The sequence below is a fragment of the Anarhichas minor genome, unplaced genomic scaffold (genome assembly GCF_050575085.1).
Source record: "Anarhichas minor isolate MPS153535 unplaced genomic scaffold, ASM5057508v1 ptg000018l, whole genome shotgun sequence".
NCBI classification, from domain to species: Eukaryota; Metazoa; Chordata; class Actinopteri; order Perciformes; family Anarhichadidae; genus Anarhichas; species Anarhichas minor.
Genome location: NW_027466464.1, coordinates 14,234,865 through 14,262,500, shown reverse-complemented (window position 1 = coordinate 14,262,500; position 27,636 = coordinate 14,234,865). Strand labels below are relative to the sequence as shown.

The following is a 27,636-nucleotide window of genomic DNA, read 5'->3' as shown; positions in this document are numbered from 1 at the left end:
GAGTTTCAGACAATTACAATCTTAAATGTGAGTTGAAGTTGGAAGATGAAAGATCAGGTTTTATAAACAGCAGAGTGAAATAGATTTAGAATACAATGTCGAGAGATGCAGATCGACTATTGTTCTCTTATTTAACCCTAAATAAGGAGTTTGTTTCTGTTCCAGAACAATTGAAGATAAAGTTTTGTTGGGTTTGAACAAACAACAAACCTTTAAAGTTTAACATCCGATAAATAGATTTCCTCTCAATCAGTCAGATCTCCAGGTTGTTCACTCGAGGAAGTCGTGCTGCTAGTTTCTGTTTGTGGAACAATAACTAATAAACTAAACACACGTCTGTCTCCTTTTATGTAATCGTTATTGTAGAAATATCATTTCTGTTATCAGATTTAATTTAATGCTTAATTATCAACATTGTTTTCACTCAGTCATCTAATGACGAGTTTAATTTGGAATAAAATAAAATCTAAAATCATTTCTCCTTCAATCAGAAAGGAACGTTTTGATTCTGAACGTCGTCAGCAGATGAATGTGAACAAAGAAACAATAAAAACAACTGTCACGTGAAGTCTTTTTGTTTGTTGTTTGTTCATAAAGCTGCTGTTTGTTTTCTCCGATGTTCAGGTTATTCATTCTTATTATTTCTGTCTGGTTCATTCGGAGTTTGACGGATGTTTCACACAAACATCTTTCCGGCTCCGTCCCGACCAATGAGAGACGCCTTTGTTCTGGTTTCACAACGCGCTCGTTATCTCCCGTAATCAGCAGCTGGATCCACATCAGTCGACCACGGAGACGCATCACGTGACTTCCACAGAGACGCCACGGAGACTCAATCACAGAGGAACTAAACCAACAATGAAATGAAGACTTCGCTCCTTTTCTAGAACTAAAGAATGTTGTAAAGAACAAACATCTGCTTTGGACGGTAGTGACGTTTAAGTGTCATTCTCATGTCTGTCCATGAAGAAGAGATGCAGCCTGCACATGTGGAGGATGAAGATTGATCAAGTTATATTTGTAAAAATAATATTAAAATTCAAAAGGGGGGTTGTTTGTTTTCAACATTGGTAGGGACACATATTAAGGGGGGGGGGGGATCAAACACATGATTTCCTGCATTCTGGTGGATTCTGGTGAATAATCCACCACAGCATTAAATCCAATAACTGTTGCAGAGAATGAGACACAGCCACTAACATTTGATTGGCTTGTAGTTCTTGACGTCACGGACGTAACTGGAGACCGAATGAATTATTGATATCGTTTGAGAAACAAGTGATGAAATAAACCAGGAAATCCACAAGTTCTCAAATAAATCTAAATCTACAAACATGCTTTTCTTTAAAACAGATGTGCAGTTTGGGTGTCAGGGTCTCAGCCGTCATGAAGAATCACCCTGGAAGGAGTTCCCTCTTCCTGACTCACTGCCCTTTGTAAGAATTTACAAACCTTTAATACAGTCCGACATCAGAGGAGCCAGACGGCAGCAGAAAGAGAACCTGTTTGACAGAGTGAGAGAAGAACACCGGTACAGTCACATTATCTTTGGGATCATTGAGAGTGATATTTGTAATTCACTCTTTTCTCTGATCCCCTGAGGCAGAAACGTTTGTTATTGAGGTACATGTTGTACTTTATACTGTACTACACCTCAGTTACCTCTGATATGTAGTACAGTATAAAGTACAACATGTACCTCTGAGATGTAGTACAGTATAAAGTACAATATGTACCTCTGAGATGTAGTACAGTATAAAGTACAACATGTACCTCTGAGATGTAGTACAGTATAAAGTACTATATGTACCTCTGAGATGTAGTACAGTATAAAGTACAATATGTACCTCTGAGATGTAGTACAGTATAAAGTACTACATGTACCTCTGAGATGTAGTACAGTATAAAGTACAATATGTACCTCTGAGATGTAGTACAGTATAAAGTACAACATGTACCTCTGAGATGTAGTACAGTATAAAGTACAACATGTACCTCTGAGATGTAGTACAGTATAAAGTACAACATGTACCTCTGAGGTGTAGTACAGTATAAAGTACAACATGTACCTCTGAGATGTAGTACAGTATAAAGTACAACATGTACCTCTGAGATGTAGTACAGTATAAAGTACAATATGTACCTCTGAGGTGTAGTACAGTATAAAGTACAACATGTACCTCTGAGATGTAGTACAGTATAAAGTACATGTACCTCTGATGTGTAGTACAGTATAAAGTACATGTACCTCTGAGATGTAGTACAGTATAAAGTACAACATGTACCTCTGAGATGTAGTACAGTATAAAGTACAACATGTACCTCTGAGATGTAGTACAGTATAAAGTACAACATGTACCTCTGAGGTGTAGTACAGTATAAAGTACATGTACCTCTGAGATGTAGTACAGTATAAAGTACAACATGTACCTCTGAGATGTAGTACAGTATAAAGTACAACATGTACCTCTGAGATGTAGTACAGTATAAAGTACAATATGTACCTCTGAGGTGTAGTACAGTATAAAGTACAATATGTACCTCTGAGATGTAGTACAGTATAAAGTACAACATGTACCTCTGAGATGTAGTACAGTATAAAGTACTATATGTACCTCTGAGGTGTAGTACAGTATAAAGTACATGTACCTCTGAGATGTAGTACAGTATAAAGTACAACATGTACCTCTGAGATGTAGTACAGTATAAAGTACAACATGTACCTCTGAGGTGTAGTACAGTATAAAGTACAACATGTACCTCTGAGATGTAGTACAGTATAAAGTACAACATGTACCTCTGAGATGTAGTACAGTATAAAGTACAATATGTACCTCTGAGGTGTAGTACAGTATAAAGTACAACATGTACCTCTGAGATGTAGTACAGTATAAAGTACTACATGTACCTCTGAGATGTAGTACAGTATAAAGTACTACATGTACCCCTGAGATGTAGTACAGTATAAAGTACAACATGTACCTCTGAGATGTAGTACAGTATAAAGTACAATATGTACCTCTGAGGTGTAGTACAGTATAAAGTACAATATGTACCTCTGAGGTGTAGTACAGTATAAAGTACAATATGTACCTCTGAGATGTAGTACAGTATAAAGTACAATATGTACCTCTGAGGTGTAGTACAGTATAAAGTACAATATGTACCTCTGAGATGTAGTACAGTATAAAGTACTATATGTACCTCTGAGGTGTAGTACAGTATAAAGTACAATATGTACCTCTGAGATGTAGTACAGTATAAAGTACTATATGTACCTCTGAGGTGTAGTACAGTATAAAGTACAATATGTACCTCTGAGATGTAGTACAGTATAAAGTACAATATGTACCTCTGAGGTGTAGTACAGTATAAAGTACAACATGTACCTCTGAGGTGTAGTACAGTATAAAGTACTATATGTACCTCTGAGGTGTAGTACAGTATAAAGTACTATATGTACCTCTGAGGTGTAGTACAGTATAAAGTACAATATGTACCTCTGAGATGTAGTACAGTATAAAGTACAATATGTACCTCTGAGGTGTAGTACAGTATAAAGTACAATATGTACCTCTGAGGTGTAGTACAGTATAAAGTACAATATGTACCTCTGAGATGTAGTACAGTATAAAGTACAATATGTACCTCTGAGGTGTAGTACAGTATAAAGTACAATATGTACCTCTGAGATGTAGTACAGTATAAAGTACAATATGTACCTCTGAGATGTAGTACAGTATAAAGTACAATATGTACCTCTGAGATGTAGTACAGTATAAAGTACTATATGTACCTCTGAGATGTAGTACAGTATAAAGTACAATATGTACCTCTGAGATGTAGTACAGTATAAAGTACAATATGTACCTCTGAGGTGTATTACAGTATAAAGTACAATATGTACCTCTGAGGTGTAGTACAGTATAAAGTACAATATGTACCTCTGAGGTGTAGTACAGTATAAAGTACAATATGTACCTCTGAGATGTAGTACAGTATAAAGTACTATATGTACCTCTGAGGTGTAGTACAGTATAAAGTACAATATGTACCTCTGAGATGTAGTACAGTATAAAGTACAATATGTACCTCTGAGGTGTAGTACAGTATAAAGTACTATATGTACCTCTGAGGTGTAGTACAGTATAAAGTACAATATGTACCTCTGAGATGTAGTACAGTATAAAGTACAATATGTACCTCTGAGATGTAGTACAGTATAAAGTACTATATGTACCTCTGAGGTGTAGTACAGTATAAAGTACTATATGTACCTCTGAGGTGTAGTACAGTATAAAGTACTATATGTACCTCTGAGATGTAGTACAGTATAAAGTACTATATGTACCTCTGAGGTGTAGTACAGTATAAAGTACTATATGTACCTCTGAGGTGTAGTACAGTATAAAGTACAACATGTACCTCTGAGATGTAGTACAGTATAAAGTACATGTACCTCTGATGTGTAGTACAGTATAAAGTACATGTACCTCTGAGATGTAGTACAGTATAAAGTACAACATGTACCTCTGAGATGTAGTACAGTATAAAGTACAACATGTACCTCTGAGGTGTAGTACAGTATAAAGTACAACATGTACCTCTGAGATGTAGTACAGTATAAAGTACAACATGTACCTCTGAGATGTAGTACAGTATAAAGTACAATATGTACCTCTGAGGTGTAGTACAGTATAAAGTACAACATGTACCTCTGAGATGTAGTACAGTATAAAGTACAACATGTACCTCTGAGATGTAGTACAGTATAAAGTACAACATGTACCTCTGAGATGTAGTACAGTATAAAGTACAACATGTACCTCTGAGATGTAGTACAGTATAAAGTACAATATGTACCTCTGAGGTGTAGTACAGTATAAAGTACTACATGTACCTCTGAGATGTAGTACAGTATAAAGTACTACATGTACCTCTGAGATGTAGTACAGTATAAAGTACAACATGTACCTCTGAGATGTAGTACAGTATAAAGTACAATATGTACCTCTGAGATGTAGTACAGTATAAAGTACAATATGTACCTCTGAGGTGTAGTACAGTATAAAGTACAATATGTACCTCTGAGATGTAGTACAGTATAAAGTACAATATGTACCTCTGAGATGTAGTACAGTATAAAGTACTACATGTACCTCTGAGGTGTAGTACAGTATAAAGTACAATATGTACCTCTGAGATGTAGTACAGTATAAAGTACAATATGTACCTCTGAGATGTAGTACAGTATAAAGTACAATATGTACCTCTGAGATGTAGTACAGTATAAAGTACAATATGTACCTCTGAGATGTAGTACAGTATAAAGTACTATATGTACCTCTGAGGTGTAGTACAGTATAAAGTACAATATGTACCTCTGAGATGTAGTACAGTATAAAGTACTATATGTACCTCTGAGGTGTAGTACAGTATAAAGTACTATATGTACCTCTGAGGTGTAGTACAGTATAAAGTACAACATGTACCTCTGAGATGTAGTACAGTATAAAGTACAATATGTACCTCTGAGGTGTAGTACAGTATAAAGTACAACATGTACCTCTGAGATGTAGTACAGTATAAAGTACTATATGTACCTCTGAGGTGTAGTACAGTATAAAGTACTATATGTACCTCTGAGGTGTAGTACAGTATAAAGTACTATATGTACCTCTGAGGTGTAGTACAGTATAAAGTACTACATGTACCTCTGAGATGTAGTACAGTATAAAGTACTATATGTACCTCTGAGGTGTAGTACAGTATAAAGTACAACATGTACCTCTGAGATGTAGTACAGTATAAAGTACTATATGTACCTCTGAGATGTAGTACAGTATAAAGTACAACATGTACCTCTGAGATGTAGTACAGTATAAAGTACTATATGTACCTCTGAGGTGTAGTACAGTATAAAGTACTATATGTACCTCTGAGGTGTAGTACAGTATAAAGTACAACATGTACCTCTGAGGTGTAGTACAGTATAAAGTACTATATGTACCTCTGAGGTGTAGTACAGTACCTTGTGTGTAGCATTGTAATCCACAGCGCCATCTGGTGGAAAATACTGTAAACTCACCAACAAGACCTGAACTCCTTCTTATTCATTGTGCACTACTTGACTCTCTTGTTGTATGATCCTTAAACGTCATGTGTGTCACTACAGCGGACAGCTGTTCAGAAGGTCGTGGGTTCTGATGGCAGAGTCGTGCATCATGCAACACAAATTTGTCAAAACCAAGATGGCCGACAGAAGGCCAGGAACGATGAGTATATGTTGTCAATCTTTCTATAGCGGTGCTAAATATGATGTACAGGGACCTATTGTTTTATACGCACACAAATCAAATGATCAAGTTCTTTATTAATGAAATATTTATCAGATTAACTAAATAACTAAACTACTAAACAGAGAATTAATAAATAAACAATCAGATAAACTAAATGAATGGAATAAATAATGGATACAGGAAAATGATAGATCAAGTTTTAAAAATAATTAAAAATGATTATAAAGAGTTATGAACACAACACTCTGCTTTGCTCGTACAGTGTGGAAGGAATCTGTGGCATTTAAAATGCGCACATTATTTAACTGCACCTGAAACGCCCTCAGGACCAACAGCAGCTCAGTGTGAAGGAATCCAGTCCAGGAGGATTGATTGACATGTGAACGTGGACAGAATGTTCTAAGAACATTCTGTCCACGTTCAGCGCCTTCTGAGAGTCGGAGGCCGTCTCCACCATTCAAGCCGTGATCGGAGTGAAGAGACTTCTTTGATTATTTCTGGCAAACATCACATGACCTGTGACCGGCCGCTCAGTTCCATATTTCCAGCTTTTGTGCAGGGCACATTTAAACGAGCGCTGCCACAGCCGTAGGATGCTTTTACGACGGCACACAGCGGCACAGACACAACATGGCCAATCCGTGACTAGTAGAGTCCAACAACAAAGACCCACTTGGGTTCAGATCAGGCAGGCCGTTACTCCCAATCACCCTGCTCTGGGTTTCTCCATCCAACATGAGTGCTGAAGTGTCTCGGCAGGACTACAGAGTCCCCAGTCGGCGTCCTTTCCAGAACGCCACCCAGAGACTCCAAGAAGGCCGGGTACTCCGAGCTGCTGTTTGGTGCATGAGCACGACAGTCAGAAACTTCCTCCCAGCGACTCTCTGTCACATAGAAGCGACCCCCTCGTTCCCCAGAGAGAACTCCAACACAGCCGAGGGCTCGTGAGGATCCCCACACTCAGCCTGGCAGCTCTGTTAAAGGACAGAGTCCCTCTCCAGGAGTTTGGTCCCAGAACCAGTGTTCTGTGAGGAGCCCAACTCTATCTAGTTCATACCGAACCTCCTCCCAGCTATTCAAATGATTCTCGTTCATGTCATTGAAAATAATAACTGCATTATTATAATTAATATAATTAATTTTAAAATATGAAACGATTATTAATAACTTAATCAGGATCTATAAACCCATAAATCGGTATAAAAGGATAAAGGTAATCAGCGTATACCATGAGACACCATTAGTTTAACGAACAGACTTTAACACAACATTCCATTTAGGAAGCAACCCGATTTTGGAAAAATTTGATATTAATCAATGAAATCTTGATACGGAGTTCTTGTCATGACGTACAAGGACCTATTGTTTTATATACACACAAATCAAATGATCAAGATCTTTATCAATGAAATAATCTGACTAACGAGGAGGACAGACTTAAAGGAGAGCGATCACACAGACACACATGAGACGATGTAACGGAAGACGAGATGGAAGTTTGAATTTCACTGAAATAGATGATTTAATAGATGATTTAACAATCATTAATTTATTTAACCTGAATACTTTTCTCCTTTAGAACAGAATGTTCTCAGAACAAACATCTCTCTGGAAGGTACGACAGGTCGTTTGTCACAATCCTGTTTTAAAGCACCTGAGGCTCTCAGGTTCAAGGCCACCAGGACAGAATGCTGAGGGACCTGTTCAGGTTTTACTCTAATCACACCATGTCTCTAATCTGTGTGAAGAGTTCACTAAAGCATCATATCCAATAGCAGCCTCATAGGGAGCTCACGTGGGTTGCTATTGGAAAGATTCATGTAAATAATAATAATAACTGCTTTATCTTGAGGCAACTTTTAAAAAACAAGAAACTCACTCGCTGCATTGCTGTGAGAAAAGCGAGTTCCTCAACAGACCTTAAGGGCACAAAAAGCCAGTTTGGGGAGTTTTGGAGAATGTAGAACTTGCGTCAGTCTTAAGGGGCGTGATGAGAAGGACCATTATAAGAAGAGACGGAGAGAGACAGCAGCAGGCACATCTCCCCGAGAGAAGAAGCATCCGGCGGCTCATCACTGACCTCCATCTTCAAAGCTCCATCTCCCTGCTGCTCCACCCGACCTCCAGACGGTAAGACCAGCTGCACGCTCGTCCTCTCTGCCTGAATTCATGTTGATCATAGTGCTGCAGTAACGGGGGGCTGGGGGGCTTTAAACCCCTCTATCAAGATGCATCATGGTACCTCTGTATAGAGACAAGAAAATGATTGTTGAGTGTGCAGAGACTTCAGGGAAAACAAAGACAAACTGCACTGCTTATTGAAATGATTCAGAAATGTTAGTTTTGGAGTCTTTAGCACTCGTACTAACTTGGTGAATAAGCTTCATCTTAAGGAAATCACTGAGGGTCCATGTAGTGGATTTTAGAGACAGTAAGGAACCTTCTGATAACCCTCTGCTGCATGCAGGACCCTGAACACTGTTCTTTATACTGTACGCATGGAAGGGACTAAAGAAGGTGTTCCATGTCTCTATATGAACTGTTTCTCTCACAGCTCTCCACAGTTTGCTGCTGCTTCTCCATCATGAAGCCAGCTGCTCTGCTCCTCCTGCTGGCAGGTAAGCAGACATTGAACAGTTTTCAGTGCTTTAGAATACAACCTTTATTTTGAAAGACTTTTGATGAAATCAATTTCAAAGTAAAATCCCCTTTGGATACTGTGTCACTGTTTGTGTTTAATGCCCCCCCCCCCCCCCCCCCCCCCCGCAGTGATGGCAGCTTTTTAAATTCTGCCTTCAACACAGATTTTTACTTGAATGATTCTTTTAAAACATGTGCTCGTCCATGAAATCAATATAAATGAATAAGATGCTTTTAATTAACACAAGTAAGTTAAGTTGGGACAATTTAGTTTGATAGATTCAGTTGTTTATAAAGGACTTAACCTTAATCTACTTACATTTATGAATTAAATAATGGATTCAGATTACCGTAGTAACACAAAAATATTGATTTCATTCATTTAATCTTTTACACCCAGAATTAATTTAAAGTCAGAAGTGTGAGTTATGAAAGAACTGTATTAATTAATCTTTGATATTCTTTTCCTTCACATTCACGCTGTAGTTGCTGCCAGCCAGGTTGACCTCTACCTGTCTCAACCAGTAAGACTTCATAGTCCTGGTGGAGAGGCGGACGTCAGCTCGTGTCCCATCACCTTTTATGGACGCTCATTCTCAAGAGTAGAAGTGAGTAAAATGAAACCATGTTACTGTTATTATCCAACAGTTCAATGAGAGGTGTGACATCACTGTCATCTGTTGTCTTTACCTCTAACATTACACCAGAATGTAGTTTGTGATTATATTCTGGTTATTAATCTGCCAAATGAAATACAAATAGTAAAAGTACAACGTAGCTGAAAATACTCAAATACAAGCGCCTCAAAGTTGTAGTTGAGAACAGGACTAACCTGCATCTCATTCCCTCCTCAGCCTCTCAGTCCGCTCACATACGAGTGATTCATTACAGAAGCTGCATCACTAAAATAGTTTTAGTCAGCAGGTCAGCTGAACAGAATAAAATCATTTCATAAATGAAGAATAAAGTCTCAAAGAATGAAAGATGCGTGAATAAATATTGGGTGCTTGTGTTTAAATGGAGAACTTCCTGTGTTATTAAACTCAACACAACAAAGTGAGTTAGTGAAACAACAGTGAGAAGAGAAAGAAGGCAGCGCTGCACTGAGTCAACAAACATTGGTCCTGTTGACATAAAAACTATTGCTATACGACAACGAGCTCATTGTAGGGTCCATGAGGCTGTAGCATGATGTCTGGTCATGTTGTCTCTGTATATCATCATCATCATCATTATGAGTATGTTCACACTGTAGGGCTCAACGAGGTCCTTGTCTAGTCACACTATTTCTGTCCTCACTTTATTTATTTCTTTCACATTACTCTGTTTGGCCTTCATGTCAGTGAGGATTACAGCTGACTTACTTTAGTTATTGTTTTGTTATTGAGCTTAATTTGTGATTTCACATCTTTTCTTGTGTTTTAGTTGTTTCAGGACATGTTTGCATTCATTTTTCTCACGGTCATGTCTTGGAGGTTTGAGGGGCAGTACTCACAGGTCATGTGACCCGTGGAGGTTTAAATTTGAACACCTGTATTCATCACACCTCAAACCCTGATGGAGATGTTGAGTTGAAACGCGTTGGACATCTGTGATCTATGAAAGGATCAGATGTTCTATTTGTACTAAAACAACAGTCTGTTGTGTGATCAATATCAAATGTCATAGTTCTTTCTCGACATTATGAAGAAATACAGATTATTAAGTGTTAAATAATTATAGACAATAAAGGCCTCCATGATAGAACCAATAAACATCATTGATGTTGCAGAGCAGATTAACGATCGCTCTACTGGTCATCATCTCCTGACCTTCACATTTGTTCTCTCACCAAATATTACCCACAAATCTCCAAATGAGCCACCAGCTCACTGTGAACTTCACTTCCTTCTCTCCACTGATAAACAGATCATAAGGTTCAAACACCTGAGATGAGGAAAATGATTTGATATTATTTTTGGTTTGAGAAAAACAAACGGCACTAACAGTTCAAATGGTTCAATATATGTTCCTAACATTTAATGAGACGATGCTGATTATGAGTCAAAGTCTGTCTTTAAAAGATGAATATTGTTCTTACTTCATGAATGTTGTTTCTCTGTTTGCAGGTCAAGTTCAACAACGATTCATCTCTTGCAGTTTGTTTCAAAAATGTCCCAAATGAAGCGTCACAAGAATGTCTGTTGTGGGACAACGGAGGTGGATCAACTACAGTGGATGTGGAAGTATTACCATTTACAAAAGCACCTGGATCAAATATTCACACAGCTCTGCCAAACATAAAAACCACATCACCTTGCTATTTTTACGTATTTTTCAAAATAGATTCAACCTTTACAGTAAGTCCTCATCAGTTCCATGTCTTTACATTGATGGTCTTTTGTAAATTGTGAACATTTCAAAGACATCGTGTGGTGAAGGGAACGTCAAATCAAGGTTTATTTCTGAAATATTTTGGAGACATTTCCTAATATTCTGTCTCTCGTCTGTTTGTGCTTTCAGATTTTTACCACATTCTACAACTTTGGCCCACAAGCAGTTCTCAAGATATTTGGTGCTACAGCTTTCAAAGGTGATGCTGTAAGTATATGTGAGCTGTAACTGTGTTACTATAACAACATATGAACTCAAACTATTGTGCTTTATAGCGAGTGAAGTTGATGCTGACCTTCAGCCAGAAGGGCAGAGAGTCTGTTCCTCTGGTGTTTTAGCTCCAGTTGAGTCTGAAGAATCCTCAAAGACTCTTCTGAACATCTGGAGCTAAAACATTTCATCTGCAGACGGACAAAGAAAACATTTGGTTCTTGGTCCTCATCACAAACAAAGATGGCCGTCAGAAATCACACATCCCTTTGTTCAGTTAGTACAAACCTATAAATGTCATGTTTTATTGAAATACATTGAAGTTTCTGTGTGAATGTGTAAATACTTTGGTTGTGTTGAACTAACACCACTTGTGTCTCTTCTGACTACTTGTGAAATGGTTCAAAGTATTTGTTGTTGTTCAGTGGATTCTGTAAGAAGTTTAAATGCTGCTGGGTAATTTATGTAAAATGCTTCTTGCTTCTAATTGTAATTAATGGGAGGAACAACCTGGAGCATCATGAGCAGGGCTGGTTAGAAGTAATGATCTTTATTAATTATGGGGGGGCAGGTGCTGCTTTTAGACTTTGACCCCTCCCCCCAGATTCAACCTGCCAGTCTGGGAGGTGAAAGGTTGACTTCTGGTCATGTGATGCTGAGGTCACCACTGCTCTCACTGTCCCACTGAAATGTCCTAAAGTTGAACAAAACCATAAGAAACGTAGATTTCAGGTTCTACACAGTCACTCAGTCATAAAGTTTGAACCTTGATTTGTGTCTAACCTTTTTCTAGAACGTGACTACAACGGTCGGAAACTCAACTGTGGGTTCATGGTCATTTACTAACAGTCAAATAACCAGCGGAGTTATCAGGGACATAAGCAGATGCAGAGTCTCAGGTAGGCAGATCATGCGGTTCCCAAAGAAAAGGGACTGGGACTCTTCAGGGATCCTCTAAAAAATGTGATATCCTAAAATTGCTGTTATTTCCATCTCTTACAGTTGATATCAAACTAATTTCATGAACCTCCTTTCACCTCCCAGATGTCCTTTTTGCAATCGGTTCAAGTATCTTCAAGAACCCAGAAAACTGCTCCATTACAGTCTGTAGTCTGTCTGCAGTCCTCACTAATGTCAGTTCATGTGGACCCTTCGAGGCTTGCCTCGGCAACGACACGTAAATATGTTCCCTTTATATTTGTGATAACGTCTGAATAAATGTTTCACTGAAGATTTAAATGAAGTGTACCACGTGGACTGAAAGAGACTTGAAACCTCTGAATACTTTCTGGATGAGATCAAGATCAATGCTGCAGAGATATCCTGGCTCTCCCCCGAGTACAGTCACACTTCAAAGTCCCTGGATCCTACATTTCCCACAATGCAACCCTGTAAACATTATTCCATACACACAGATGTTTATTATTTTAGACGTATTCATTATCTCAGAGTTATTAGAGTTGTTCTCGTAGTGTTTTCACAGGTGGAGTGGTACTCCCCTTTAATAAACTGATCTTTATGAGTTATTGGTGGAGTACTCTTTTAATTTCATGTCACGATTTATATTCCTCAAATGTATAAGAAACTTTATCTTCAAAGGATGAAATGTCTTTGTGTCTTTGGATTCTGCCTTTAGAGATAAAAAGACAGTTAAATGGTCTCTTTCCATCTCATCAGGTGTTATAAACCCACCGTGGTGTGCACTGTGACTGGGTCCACTGTCATCGATTTCCACAGCAGAGTCCACTCTGTCCAGGATCGCTGTGACTACGCTCTGATGCAGCCTCAAGGAAGCTCTGGTTTTGCGCTCGATGCAGGTTTCCGTGAGCGTCGCCGTAAAGACGTGTCATTTTTGGACCACTTGATAATAACGCAGTCAGGTGTAATAATGTATCTGGAACAAGGCGGGAGAGTTCGGGTGAGCTGCCACAATCCATCTAAAAACAGTGTTCATGGGGTCCTTTGATCAATCTGATGATCATTACAAGCCAGGAGTTACTTTGTGTTGATGTGTTCAGAGACACTTTCTGTAGATGTGGTGGTAGAAGTATGAAGCAGCATCAAATAGAAATACTCCAGTAAAGCTCTGTAGAATGAATTCAGTATTTGTGTACAGTTGTTACTCCTCCAATGAAAAGGTGGCATACAAAGTAATCAGTGTTTTATCTCAGGATCTATTTGTGATCATATTTACTGATATGGAACCAGGATCAGGACCAGTGTTTCCTTCATGTTTCCTATCTGCTGTGATGTAGGTCGGAGACCAAACACTGAATCTCAACACCACGACTCAGCTGCTTCACGGTGTGGAGCTCTCCAAGGACCAGACTGGAGTTACTGCCAAGATACCTTCCTCCAACATGACAGTCTTTTTTGATGGCAACACCGCCCATGTGTCAGGTACAGAACCCTAGACCCTATCTGGACTGAGTTTCAGAATAAAAGCTGTGCTTATTAGGGTCAAAGTTCATTGATTTGTCTCCAATTGTCTCCTGACATCAAACAGGACCAATGCAAGCTGTAGAGGGTTTGTGTGGAAACCCCACTAATCAGAGCCAGACCACCACCCTGAATGACGAGAAGAACATTGAGGACGGGTACGACTTAGTCTTAACTTAATGCACTGACTGATATTAATACATTTGTTATTCATGTCCTGTCGGTTTCTAATGTAATGTGCTGTTTGTCGCCCCCTAGCTGCGACATTCAGCACAACGACACCGTCGACGGTACGATCAACTGCAACCGGTCCGCTGAACAGTAAGAAGTGACCCATCTAAACACTAAACACTCCCTTCAAACAGCACCGAGTCATCTGCATATACATTTATATGTGCCACGACACTGTCATGTGACCAGGGATGGTTGTGGAAGGTAAACATTCATAACACTCATTCTTCCTCTCTGCACGGTTCGATCAGCTGTGATCTCCTGAGGCAGCCACCCTTCACTGCTTGTCACAACCACACTGACCCAGAGCCCTACGTAGCCGCCTGCAAAGACACTTTGTGCAAATACCCGGCGGTGGACGGTCTCAACTGCCAGTTTATGGAGGCCTACGCCAAGTCCTGCAGCCTGAAAGACGACGTCACACTGGACGACTGGAGGTCAACAGTCAACTGCTGTAAGATCCTCGTTCACTTTCTCTTATTCTGCTGCTGAGTGGATGTTTAGCCTGGTCATTTCAGTGAGTTTACATTTGAGGTTTACTTCATAATAATGGTGGAATTCAGACACTTTACCAAAGAAACAATATTAATAATTTACTACTGTATATGAGCAGCAAAGTATTTCAAGTACAAACACTTAAAATATTCGTTGTGCAGAATGAATGACCATCACTGATGCATTACATGTAAGCAGTATTGGTGGAGACTACATCACTGAACTTGTTGACATGAACAATGTTATTTTTGTGTCGGTTGACCTGAAAGTGAAGCTCATGTGTCTGTGTGTCTGTCTGTAGTTGCTGTCCCTCAGGCCTCCTGTCTGGACCAGTACTGCAGCGATCATGAGTTCTGCGGCGAGAAGCTCGGAGAAAGAAGCTGCTTGTGTCGGGCCTTCTTTGCCTCCAAGTACAAACCAACGAACGCTTTAGGTACAGTGCAAGTCTACAGAGTACAGCAAGTGGAGAAGTTTAGATTTGGTTTGTGCATTTGTCTGCATTCTGAATTGTTGCAACCGGAATTTGTTGCTTATTGAGTAAATGTTAAGTAACGTGCAAGAGGAGGGCAAATGAACCCAAAGACAGAGAACATGTAACTCAAAAAGCACCTGCGGATACATCTGAAACATGCCAACTGATTCTGGAAGAGTCCTGTTTGTGCTTTGGTCACTGAAGCAGAAAAACATATTTGATAGTGTTTGATTAAAGACTGGACATGTCTCTGCCTCCATGATAGATCAAATCAAACTAGCTCTTAGTTATTGAACACCTCTACTGCAAATGAATCCTTATTGAAGTGGTGATATTTGACGTGATTGTGCTGTTGGGTGTCCAGGTGAGCCGACAGTCTGCACGGAGAACTCTGCCACCATTAGTCTGGCTGGATGTCTGCTGCAGGACAAAGGCATCGACTACTCCGTCCTTCACCTCAATGACCCCAACTGCAAAGGCCACATAGACAACCAGACCCACATGGTGACCTTCAGCTTCGACAGCAGCAACACCTGTGGGACCGAGGTTTCGGTGGGTTCCCTCCTCTAGTTTGTTGCTCTCAACAAGAGTAAAAAAACATGCTGTTTTTGCTCATCACTTCCAGCTCACACACACAGCTGAACAAGTTTTCTGTCTGATTGATGTAAGAGGAGAGACAATGCCTTGTGTTTCTGTCTCAATCTAGATGAACAACAGCCAGATCCTCTCCAAGAACACCATCATGATGAGGAACAGCTCAGAGAACGGAGTCATCACCCACCATGACCAAGTATATATCGACTTCTCCTGCCTCTACACCAAGCCAGACATCAAGAGTGTGTTCTTCAGGATCAAAGACAGGTGTGTGGAGGGCGGCTGAGCTTCACCTGCTTGTTGATGTGCAGCTTGTTGTAGTTTGACACAGCTGAAGTGTGTGTGTGTGTGTGTGTGCGCGCGCTCTGCAGCTCTGTGGTGCTGCGGATTGTATCTGGAGTTTCTAACTACACTCTGATGATGAGCGCCTACACCGATGCCGGCCGCATGAACCTCGTTGGGTCGAGCACTGACATCCAGCTGAACCAGAAGGTCTGGGTGGAGCTGAAGACGGAGGGGCTGGACGACAACACGGTCGCAATAGTGACCGACTCCTGCTGGGCAACCAACCAGCCGTCCCCCAATGGCAGTCCGCGATACGACCTCGTCATTGCTGGGTGAGAAAGAACTCTTAGTCGGCGGCTTTTAAGAATCAACTGCTGATTTTATTTTTATTTTTTTATTTAACCTTTATTTAACCAGGTAAAATCAATTGAGAACCAATTCTCATTTTCAATGATGACCTGGCCAAGAGGCAGTAGCATCTCGTGAACTCATCGTGTCTGTTTCCCTGTTTCTGAGCAGATGCCCGAACCCAGCTGAACAGACGGTGAAGGTGGAGGGAAATGGACTGGGAACCTCCAACTTCTTCTCTTTCAACATGTTCGAGTTCTCTGGGCAAGAACCTGAAGTCTACCTGCACTGCAAACTGGAGCTGTGCGCAAAACAGAACAAAGTCTGTGCTCCGGTAAGCAGGAGAGGAGAAAATGCTGCTTTACCAATTAGTCATTCTGCTGTATGGTTCCTTTTATGGTTTTATGCATCTATTAAAGGATTATCACTGATGCATTAATATGTGAGCAGCTTTGCTATAGTTGGCTGAGGTGGAGCTGAGTTCTTTATAAAGTGTTGCACAGTTTAACCTGCTCAGAATATAAATATAAAGAATATTTCAACCACCTTTTAACTTTGATCATCTGTTCAAAAAGATGATTCAGAAATAAGTTTCTTTATCTTGAAAGAAGGAATTCTGCAGGTTTAAGAACAGAATGTATACTTTTAATAATATAATTAAAGGGATACTGTAATATTTTTTGCCAGAAAAAGCTGAAGTGTTGACCTCCGTAAAGCCGACACTGTCTGCAGTCTAACCCCTGACCATCCTCCGTGTCTTACAGACCTGCGGCATAGTCAGTAACAGGAAGCGCAGATCTTCCAGGTCTAACCGTGCTGATGGAAACCCAGCCCTCATCACTATGGCCTGGAGTAATTAAAGACAGCTCCCCTTTGGACCTATGACATGGTACGTATGAAGCTCATCTGGTTTTAATTAACATTGATAGCCATCAACACAACAATGAATTTAGTCTCACAGTCTGCAGGCTGCTACGGGGTTCTTGACATGGTGTACAGTGAACGTCATGTTTCATACACACAAACCACACGATCGAGTACTTTATGAATTAAATGTTGTTTAATCATTAACTAAACTCCTCAACAGTCAAATGATATAAGTTAGTCCTGGGGGTGGCGCTAGAGGAAAGCTCAAAGGGTTCATCCTCTCAGGAGCAGGAATGTGATCAGGAAGGTTAATGGACGTCTCACTCTTAGATATTTGGTATTTAACCTCCATAAGAGACAAAGTATAAATCATGACTCATCAGTTTTGTCTGCTCGTCTTCTCAGCTGATTCCTGACTTAAGCTTCGTCCAACAAGGAGCCTGAAATCTCACTGCTTCTGAACAAATGTTTGAAGTTATCGCTGCTGTGAAACAATGATGGCAGATATAATCTTCATTTGATCACCTGAGATGACGGCATTTATTCATTCTTCAGAAATCCAATGATTCTTGCAAATTATTATGAGATTTAGAAATTTAACATAATCTTTAGTGAAATAAATGATAGAACAATAGAATCAAGAAACTAATCAAAGACGGGTTTAAGAGTTTTATTGACTGTGTGCACTACTTCTTGGTACTTTAAAATATATATCATCACTTCTTTAACATTATGTTAATTGCCTTCTTTGAATGTACACAGTCTGAATGATAACTAGTGGATGCAGAAACACAATCTGTGTTTTAGTGACATGAAATGAAAAGAAGGAAAGTTTGGAAAGTGGAAGAAACATACTGTTGTGAATGTGAACATAACTAAGAGATCGAAGTTACTACGAATGAAGAGTTTCACTTCTAACTGTGACTGTAATTACACGAAGACATGCTGTTGTGCTATTATTATGTTATTACTATGAGCAAAAGAAAACCCAAAAAATATAATAAAGGGAGTGGGAAAACTAACATGAGTGTCATTCATTTATTCATCTTTTTTTCTTGAACCTCTGGGCCTCTAAATCCAGAGTTATTAATGTAAATATTTAAATGTAAGCAGCCAATAACATCCAGCTGATTAGAACTGTGTAGATGGAACCAGTCAGCCATTTTGTGCATTAGACAAACAACATGTCATTGTGATGTGAAGTAACTCGTTCTTAACCTGTGGGGGCGCTGGTAAGTTACTTTTGAACTGTAATAGTAAGGCAGAATACGCATTCAGTAAATAGTCAAGTTCTTTTCCTTTCACTGTTAGTTCATACTGCAGCTGCCCTTACAAAGTACGTACTGTCGCATGCAGTATGCATTCTATCGGGATAAATCTCTGCTACTGAGGAATGTCACTATATGATATTTTATTTAACGCTTTAGGATTATTTCGTACATTTTTGAATCGTTTAATAGTTTTACGTTAAAGGCAGCGTTGGTAATGACGAGAAACTAGCAATAGTAAACTCGATTTGAATAGTTATCCAACCAAAAACGGCCCAGTGTTGCTAACTCTTCTCCAGTGAAACTAGCTAGCAGCACTCATGTATTTTATGGTATTGTTGATTGTATTGTGCTGAACAACTGACAATACATTGAGCCAGTAAATAGTAATAACCTGCTTTGGGACTACAGAGGACAATCAGCTCTCTCACTAAGTCAGGCACATTTACATTGAGGTGGAAACTGAAATGTTGATTAAGTCAGTGGTGGGCCGTCAGGACCAGCTAAGCCTTCTCTGCTGGTCCAAACAGAATCTATTTTATAATTTAATAGTTTTTCTTAAATACACGACATGTATTATAATTTATATAAATATTTTCCCCATTATCTTATCTTCTCATTGCACAGCTACTGTCTTCCTCAGTTGCTCTGCTTCCAGTGCAGCTTGTTTTAAGTAGAGCTTTTATCCAATCAGATCTCACCTCTGTGTCTCTAGGTAAGAACAGAGACAGAGGCCTGCAGACTCACAAGTGCATCCATGTGCAGTTTAAGTGAATGGAGACGATATTGTTGATTGTCATAGTGTTCAACCAATCAGATCTTTAGTTTGACATGTTGGGCGTATTCTTTGACGTGTCAGAGCTGCTAGCTGGCCTACAAGTACGTCAGCATTAACGTGCGCTGTGATTGGTCAGTGGGCTAGCATGACTTGTGAAGCTGAAGCAGCTAGCAGAAGTTAGTAGTCGTAGTAAGAGTTCAAGTTGAAAGATATGTCAGAAGTTATGACATTGACATGACATCTTTAGCGTTTTGCTTGGTGTAGCTTTGTTTTTTTAACACTCAATGGCTGAAGGAGGAGGAACGGATTTGGGAGTTACTGACAACGCCTTCTGCATTTTCCAAATGCACCAGTATTATTCAAACGTATTGTTCGGTTCGTAAGCCTCGTACCGAACGGTTTAATACAAATACTTGTATTGTTACACCCCAAGAAACGAATGATAACCGTAGCTGTGGCGCCATCATGAGGTTATTAGGAGGTGGTTCAACTGTAGTAGGACAGACCTGAAGGCCCAGCTATAAAGTGCATGGCCCGCCACTGGATTAATGTGCAAATAAATAAATTAAACAACACGATGACGATGGCCATACTTCTATGTTCTATTTCTAGATTCTATATTATGACCATTTTCTTTGTGTCAACATGGATGTGTACAGTTAAGTGTTCTTTTTCCATTCATGATTATTTCTTTGCATACACATCATACAATAAACATGATTTTGTGTGTGACTACATTTAATAGAGGATATTCTGCACCTAAATTAATGGTAAAATAAAATATTCCTATAAGTATAGTATACTGTACTGTAGTACTTTAAGTGTTTTAGGATACAAAACAAGACGTAATTGTTATTATTAGATTGATGAAAAGTAACCTCACCTCCTCTGATGATCACGCTAACATTAAGATATAGCAGCTAAGACAGTGACAAAGCAAATATGTGATATAATGACAACGCACCAGGGGGCAGTGTGACGCTGCGTTTTACAGGTTTACACCGTTTAAGGATTCAACACAGGAATTCAGTCAAACTAAATATGAGAATTAGTACAATTATTATCTTTCTGTGACTGCTGTAAGACTACAAGTAATATTGTGGTTATTGATTATCATTATTCTTACTATTCATTGGGATGCTGCAACACTACAATGTGAGTAATAAAGTCTGATTAAACCACACTCACACACACACAGGGTGTAGTTCGTGGCTGCTTCCACCAGAGGGCGATGTCGACTTCTTGTTTTGTGCAGAGAAACATCCAAACCATGGAAGGAGGCAGAGGGTGAGAAGTAGTTATGATCGTTACGCTTTCTTGGGTAATTAAAACTATAATGTAGATATCACTTCTATCAGATCAATAAAAGCTCATCTTCTGTTAATGTTTTGAACATATCACGTCGCTTGTTGGAGGGTAAACAACGAGCACCGTTAGGTTAAAGGTTAAAGGTTAAAGACGTTACCTGGATAGAAAATGTAAAAAACTATAAACCCAGTTCCACAAATCACACATGCACTTCCTGTCCGAGCTACTAATGAGCATGCGTGTGATCGTCATTGTTAAAAATGACAGCCGGAGGGTCCGAGGTGTGTGTGTGTGTGTGTGTGTGTGTGTGTGTGTGTGTGTGTGTGTAACGAGGCGCCATGCCGAGCCGTTGACCCACTTCCCAAATTAAGTCTCCCGTTTGTCCATATAAGTAACATTATATATGGTTTTATTTTCTTCTATCGTGTGCAGCGTGCTAACTTTTATTTTCGAGATTTAGAAAATGTTATTTTGATATAAAAGAGAAAGTAAACGTTGTGTTTCGTGTTTACGTGAATACAGCTCCTCTCTGCGTCCAGGTGGGCTCACTGAGCCGAGTAAACTCCCGTCACCTTTTTCTGCTCCTCGTTAATCGAATCATTCGCCTTCTCAAGAAAGACAGAAGCCCCCCGAGCAGGAAGACGCTCCAGTGGTGGTCCCAACGGGATGAACCTCAAACACACACACACACACACACACACACACACACACACACACACACACACACACAAACATATAAATATATATCTATATATACACAGTATAGATATTTAGAGATATCTCCAAACAAAGCGATCATCATTAACGAACACAGTTCACAGCTTCTCAGCTTTTAGTATTTATGTACGATTGTATGGAAACAGCGAGCAGAATCCTGCATCTCTGCCAGTTAGCGTAGCTTAGCATAAAGACTGGAAACAGGAGGAAACATAGTAATGAATTGCATTTTGTATTTGTGAATGTAAAAGTACTACAAATGTAAACACTCCAGTGAAGATGCTCAACATATAATGAGTAGATACGTTCATCATAACTAACCCCCTTTTGAAATGTGCATTCATATTTTGATTATACGTTCACTCCCTGACGGTGATCGGCCCCTCGGCTCTCGTCTCTACAGTCATTGTCTCGCGGGCCTCGGAGGAATCTCCCACTCTTTCACCGTCACATTGAACACAACACGGCTCTGAGCTGATGAATATCCACAAACAGCTACAGAAGCACAAACCGAGTCCAGGCTGATGAGTGATCGTCGCGGCCTTCAGTTCAGGGACGTGTTCCTCCCGCTGCATTAGAACCAGGAAGTCATTTCTGAAACTACATTTCCCACAATGCACCAGTACCCTGAATGATCTCGGGCCAGCTCCTCTCTGCAGTGACGTGGACGTTGAATCGCACATCGCTGGGTTACTTTGCTACTGAAGAGAACTTTTAAAGTATGAGCGTCTTGCTGTGAAGAAGATATTTCTATGATTTCTCAGCAGACGTCTGGATGTGATCGGAGTTATTTCAGACTGAGTTATAATAACCAGCATTTTAAACATCATATATAAACAGAAGCAGCTTCCACAGCTGGAGAGGCGTCGGGTCTGTGCTGGTATTTGGGCTTTGACAGCTATGTGAGGATGACCTGGGCTTCTGGTTTTTGGGAGGTCATGAACCCGGTCTGTGATTAACCCCCCCTTAGTCCCCCCACTGGAGCCGTGACCTTCGCCGACCGGGACGCCAATCATCCGGCGCTCGGCGGCTGTAATTGAGGAGGAACAGCTGCCTGTTAACAGCAGCTTCACCTGTTTGAGTCCAAACTGCTCCGCAGGATCTCAAAACCTCTTCTTTCTTCTAGATGCTGCAGAAAACCGGCCGATTCAGTGTTTTCCATTAAAAAGACCTCATTTACAAACCGTTTCTATTTAGTGTCGCTTCCTCTTCATCGTCTGCTGTACGACGCCACATTCAGTGGGAATATTATTTAACATTAACGTCACATTCCCGACATTATGAATATTAAACACCAGCAATGGTTTCGAGAGACGAGGCAATAAAAGTCAGTTTTCGGCCGTTCTCACATTGACGGCTTATTTTTGGATGCAGGTTGTGAAACGCCCCCGAATCCCCAAAACGTAACACAATACACTCGACATCGTAGCTTCTGCTAGCTAGCTAGCTAGCTAGCTCAGGCTCTTTGTCAATGGAGTCTGGTGTCTTTGAAGAGAGCAGCGATAACAGCTCCCCGTCAGAAAGTATACTAAATATACCAGATATGTATTCCTCGAGCTCCATCGACTATAATAACAATAATAAGTTAGTACTGTGCCTTTAAGGACGAGTCACACGGGATACATTAGAAACTCTTAAAGCGACATCACATACGTACACAATGTCACAGTTGTTCTGGGTTTTAATTTACAGCAAATTAAAAAGCGGTTATTGGGATCAATAACACTGACGTGCGGCCCAGATGTGGAGCCGTGGAGGAGTTTGTTAAATATCCACATCTGTCCCATTAATCACTGACGCGATGACGCTAAAGAGTCGTCAAAGTAATTAGCGAATGATTAGCAAATGATCTGGAATTGCTCAAAAATCTGACTTATTAGCATAACATTAATTGCTTTGTTTCATAAAGGCCAGCTGGCTAATTGTTCTCTGTTCCCCCGAAACGCTAATTGATCCCGACTGGAGGTGTGTGTGTGTGTGTGTGTGTGTGTGTGTGTGTGTGTGTGTGAGAGAGACTACTTGCATCTAAATACCACAACCTGCTGCTAAAAGAACCAAACTGTTCTTAAAATCTGGCATTTGTTCGCCCATTTTTACTTTAATTAACTATTTGTGTGTAATACAATAGTTTTATTTTATTTGTCGTTATTCATATTTTGTCTGTACTGTGTTTGAAATGTAAAAACAATCGATGCAGAAGAACCAGAATTATCTTTTTTTTTGTTGCCAAACATCCGTCTTTCGTGTCAAAACCTGGCAACTACATTACCCACAATGCACCTCAACTTGCAGACAGTTAAGCAGGAGATTGGCGTGTATTATGAACCCCATTACTCCTGAAAAGTACAACAATACACAAGTAAAAGTACATGAAACGTGAACAAACAGCCGTGTTTGGGTTTTTATATCCTCCCCGTCAGCGTCACCGCCGACCTTGACCCCGCCCACCCTCATCTCGCGGACCAATCACCTCGCCGACCTTGCCGAACGGTGGCCATTCCGTGGCCCCGCCCCCCTGTCACTCATCAGCCGACACCCCCCGCGTCGTGGCTTTGACCTCTGACCCCTGAACGTGTCGCTCTCATCTGGACGAAATGTTCTCGTGACGTCCTGCTCGTGTTTCCTCGTCTGCTTTTATTCTGTGTTTTAACCCCAACACAATGCATGCTGGGATAATCGTAATCTAGGAGTTCAGTAAATGTGTAAACTTTGACTGTCAAAGACATCTTCACTTCATTATGAAGACAACATGATGAGACGTCTTCATGGTGACGTCTTTGAAGCACATTTTATAGATTGATTATAAAGATTATTCAACGAAGAAGATACTTATACATTTACATTCTCACTACTTTGTAGCTCGTCTGAATGTTCATTCTTTTCTTCCACTTCATCTTATTTAAGTGTTTTAAACATCGGGGGTTAAACAGAGAGCAGTGTTCTCTCATGTGTGACTTCATGTAACACGAACATGAACATGAATCTAATTATAAATCACACTTTAGAAACGAGGTAAAGAAACCTTCTAATATCAGCAGGAAGTAGAATCTAAGTGGAAACCTTTTTAAAACAGAGCTGGATTAAATAGTATCAATAACAACAACATACATATGATATAAATAATAGACTGTATGAAGGTACACGAGTGTCTCGTCTCCACAGCCAGACCACGAGGCGCCGAATGATGAATTATGTTTCACGGTTTTTCACGTGGCGAGCAGGAATTCATGTCCAGCTTTAATAGCGCTCGTTTTCTGCCTTGTTCAGTCCATTAGCGGCGAGCGGCGAGCGGCGAGCTCCCCCCCCCCCCAGAGTGGCGGGCCCCGCCACTAATTACGGTGAGAGGGATGATCGGCGAGGGCTCATTACCGGCGGTGCGAGCCGGAGCATACTGTCTCTCTCCCGGTTAATGATGTTGGATCCGCGGCGCTCGGCGCTCCATCAAACGTCGGCAGGTTAACGCGGCGTCAGTCTGACTTCACCTTCAGCTCGACATCGACATAATGTTTGACCAAAATAACAACAACAAGCCTTCAGTTCAGTGATTTATGTATTTTCTTAAATTCTTAATTTATTTATTTTTACTATTATTTATTTTCTGTTGTTTTTATTTATTTATTTTATTGTATTTGTTTGCTGTCGGACAGGCCTAGTCTTTGTCTCTGTGTAGTGTTGGTGTGGACGAATAAACATTTTGTCACATGTGGTTAGCCTAGCTTAGCACAAAGACTGGAAGCAGGGGGAAACAGCTAGCCTCCTAAATTCTAATGATTCTCAAAGTGGAGTCTATGAAAAGTTTATTAATATATTATGTAGTTTGATTGCAATGTAACATATTTGATTCATAGTATCGTAATAATGCATTTATCTTGAGTTGTTTCCATAATAAAGAGGTAAACATATAAATATAGGTCAAACTATAAAAAGCTTTAAAGTTCACTGATTATTATAAACTATATTAGCTAAAACAGGTTCTGCATATTTGACTTACTTTAAAATAATATCAAAGGTTTCATTCTCAGTACTACTTACAAATACTACGACTACTACTACGACTACTACGACGACTACTACTACCTGGTTCTCTCTGGTGTTCCTTGAACCCCTCATTGAATCAGAGGGTCTGGCCTCCCTCCTCCCGTCTGCCGGCCTCATTACAGCCTCTTACCCGACACAATGAGGCACAACTAAGTGGAGCCTGGAGCTCAGCCAGCGATCTGTCACAGCTCTCTCACAGTCCTCTCCGAGTTCCACCTGAAAACAATCACACTCCGATGCTTTCAATTTCAATTTGAAGTCCATTTGGCGGACGATCGGATCCACGGAGACGATAACGAGCCGAGACCGACTTTGTTCCCACGGTGGACTCGTTAAATCAAACCGGAGCAGCCAGAAGACTCTGATGTGGAAGTACAACAAGTTTCCAGCACCTGAAGTTGAATCCCCAGGACCCAGTCCCGGTCTCCACGACCCAGTCCCCATGACCCAGTCCCAGTCTCCACGACCCAGTCCCATCGACCCAGTCCCATCGACCCAGTCCCAGTCTCCACGACCCAGTCCCATCGACCCAGTCCCAGTCTCCACGACCCAGTCCCATCGACCCAGTCCCGGTCTCCACGACCCAGTCCCATCGACCCAGTCCCATCGACCCAGTCCCAGTCTCCACGACCCAGTCCCATCGACCCAGTCCCGGTCTCCACGACCCAGTCCCATCGACCCAGTCCCGGTCTCCACGACCCAGTCCCATCGACCCAGTCCCGGTCTCCACGACCCAGTCCCATCGACCCAGTCCCAGTCTCCACGACCCAGTCCCATCGACCCAGTCCCGGTCTCCACGACCCAGTCCCATCGACCCAGTCCCAGTCTCCACGACCCAGTCCCATCGACCCAGTCCCATCGACCCAGTCCCAGTCTCCACGACCCAGTCCCATCGACCCAGTCCCAGTCTCCACGACCCAGTCCCATCGACCCAGTCCCGGTCTCCACGACCCAGTCCCATCGACCCAGTCCTAATCCCAGTCTCCTGATCTCCTCAGTCATGGACTCACAGACTTTGATGTTCGTTCTAGAAAAGAGGGTTTATTTATAACTCGCTGTCACATCATCGAGTCGTTGACACTTTCTACGAGTCCCCATATCTGCACACCTCTACCTGAGGGAATTACCCACAATTCATAGCAATGTGACGTTAAACACGGGGTTACCCAGTGGAAGCATGGAGACGTAAACAAAGAGGACGGCACACGCATGTTTAAGTCAAGAGAACAATCACCTCATCTCGTGAGGAGAGCCTGGAAGACCTTTTACAGTCTCTCACACCTGAAGACCCTGAGGGTTCAGGGTTCAGGGCCTTTTCTGGGGGGACACTGGGACCCGGGTCTAGTTTCCAGTTTCTTTCTTCGCTCTCAGAAACAGACGACAGGATGTTTCCTCTCATTCGACAGACAAACCTACGACATTACATCGGACCGATTACAGAAACGTCTTTACTTTCCCACTGAAACCCGACGGTGGAGGGAGGTCCTGAGCTTTCCCACACCGCGGACACACTGAAGCAAACACAAGGCGTTCATTCATGTGAAGCGTCTCAGACGCCACTAATGGAAGCCGACACAACGAGGCAGCTCTAACTTAATTGTACGTCCACTTCCTGTTATGAATGAAGGCGGTGATAATGAAATGAGGCTCTTTTAGCCGCGTGGAGGATCCGATTAGCTCGTCTGCCTCTTCCTGACGGTCTGGACTCTCTAATCCTCTGGGTTTGCCTCGGCAGGTATACTTACCTGCTTGTGTTTTATGTGCGGAGGTCAAAGGTCAAAGGTGTCTGTGTGTAACAGCTGCTCTGAGCCGTTTGGAAAGTGGATCCAGACTTGATGGATGAACTGGTTCTCAAAACCTTCCACCAGCTGTCACCTCACTCTTTACAAATGCATGCTGGGAAAATCCCTCACGCTCCCAAATCACAGTAATAATAATAATAACAATAATAATAACAATAATACTATAACAACAACAAACAAACCTCAATATGAAACTTTGACGGATCTACGAAAATCATGTTTGCTCTTAAAAAAAAAGACCAAAAATGAGAAACGCTGAATGTTTTCTCCACAAGTTTAGTTGAATAAAGACAGTTTATATATATATATCTATATATAGATATATATATATATACATACGTACATACATACGTACATACATACATACATACATACATATATATATATATTGTATATGTGACCTTAAAGATAATTCATAAAGCAAATAAAACATCTGCACACTTCCACAACATCAACGCGTCACATTTCTTTC

The 27,636-nt window shown here is 40.8% G+C and overlaps 1 pseudogene; it reads left to right on the top strand.

Annotated features, from left to right (window-relative positions):
* Positions 1-8,289: 8,289 nt before the first annotated feature.
* LOC142953081 (alpha-tectorin-like) lies at positions 8,290-16,861 on the top strand (annotated as a pseudogene).
* The last annotated feature ends 10,775 nt before the right edge of the window (positions 16,862-27,636 follow it).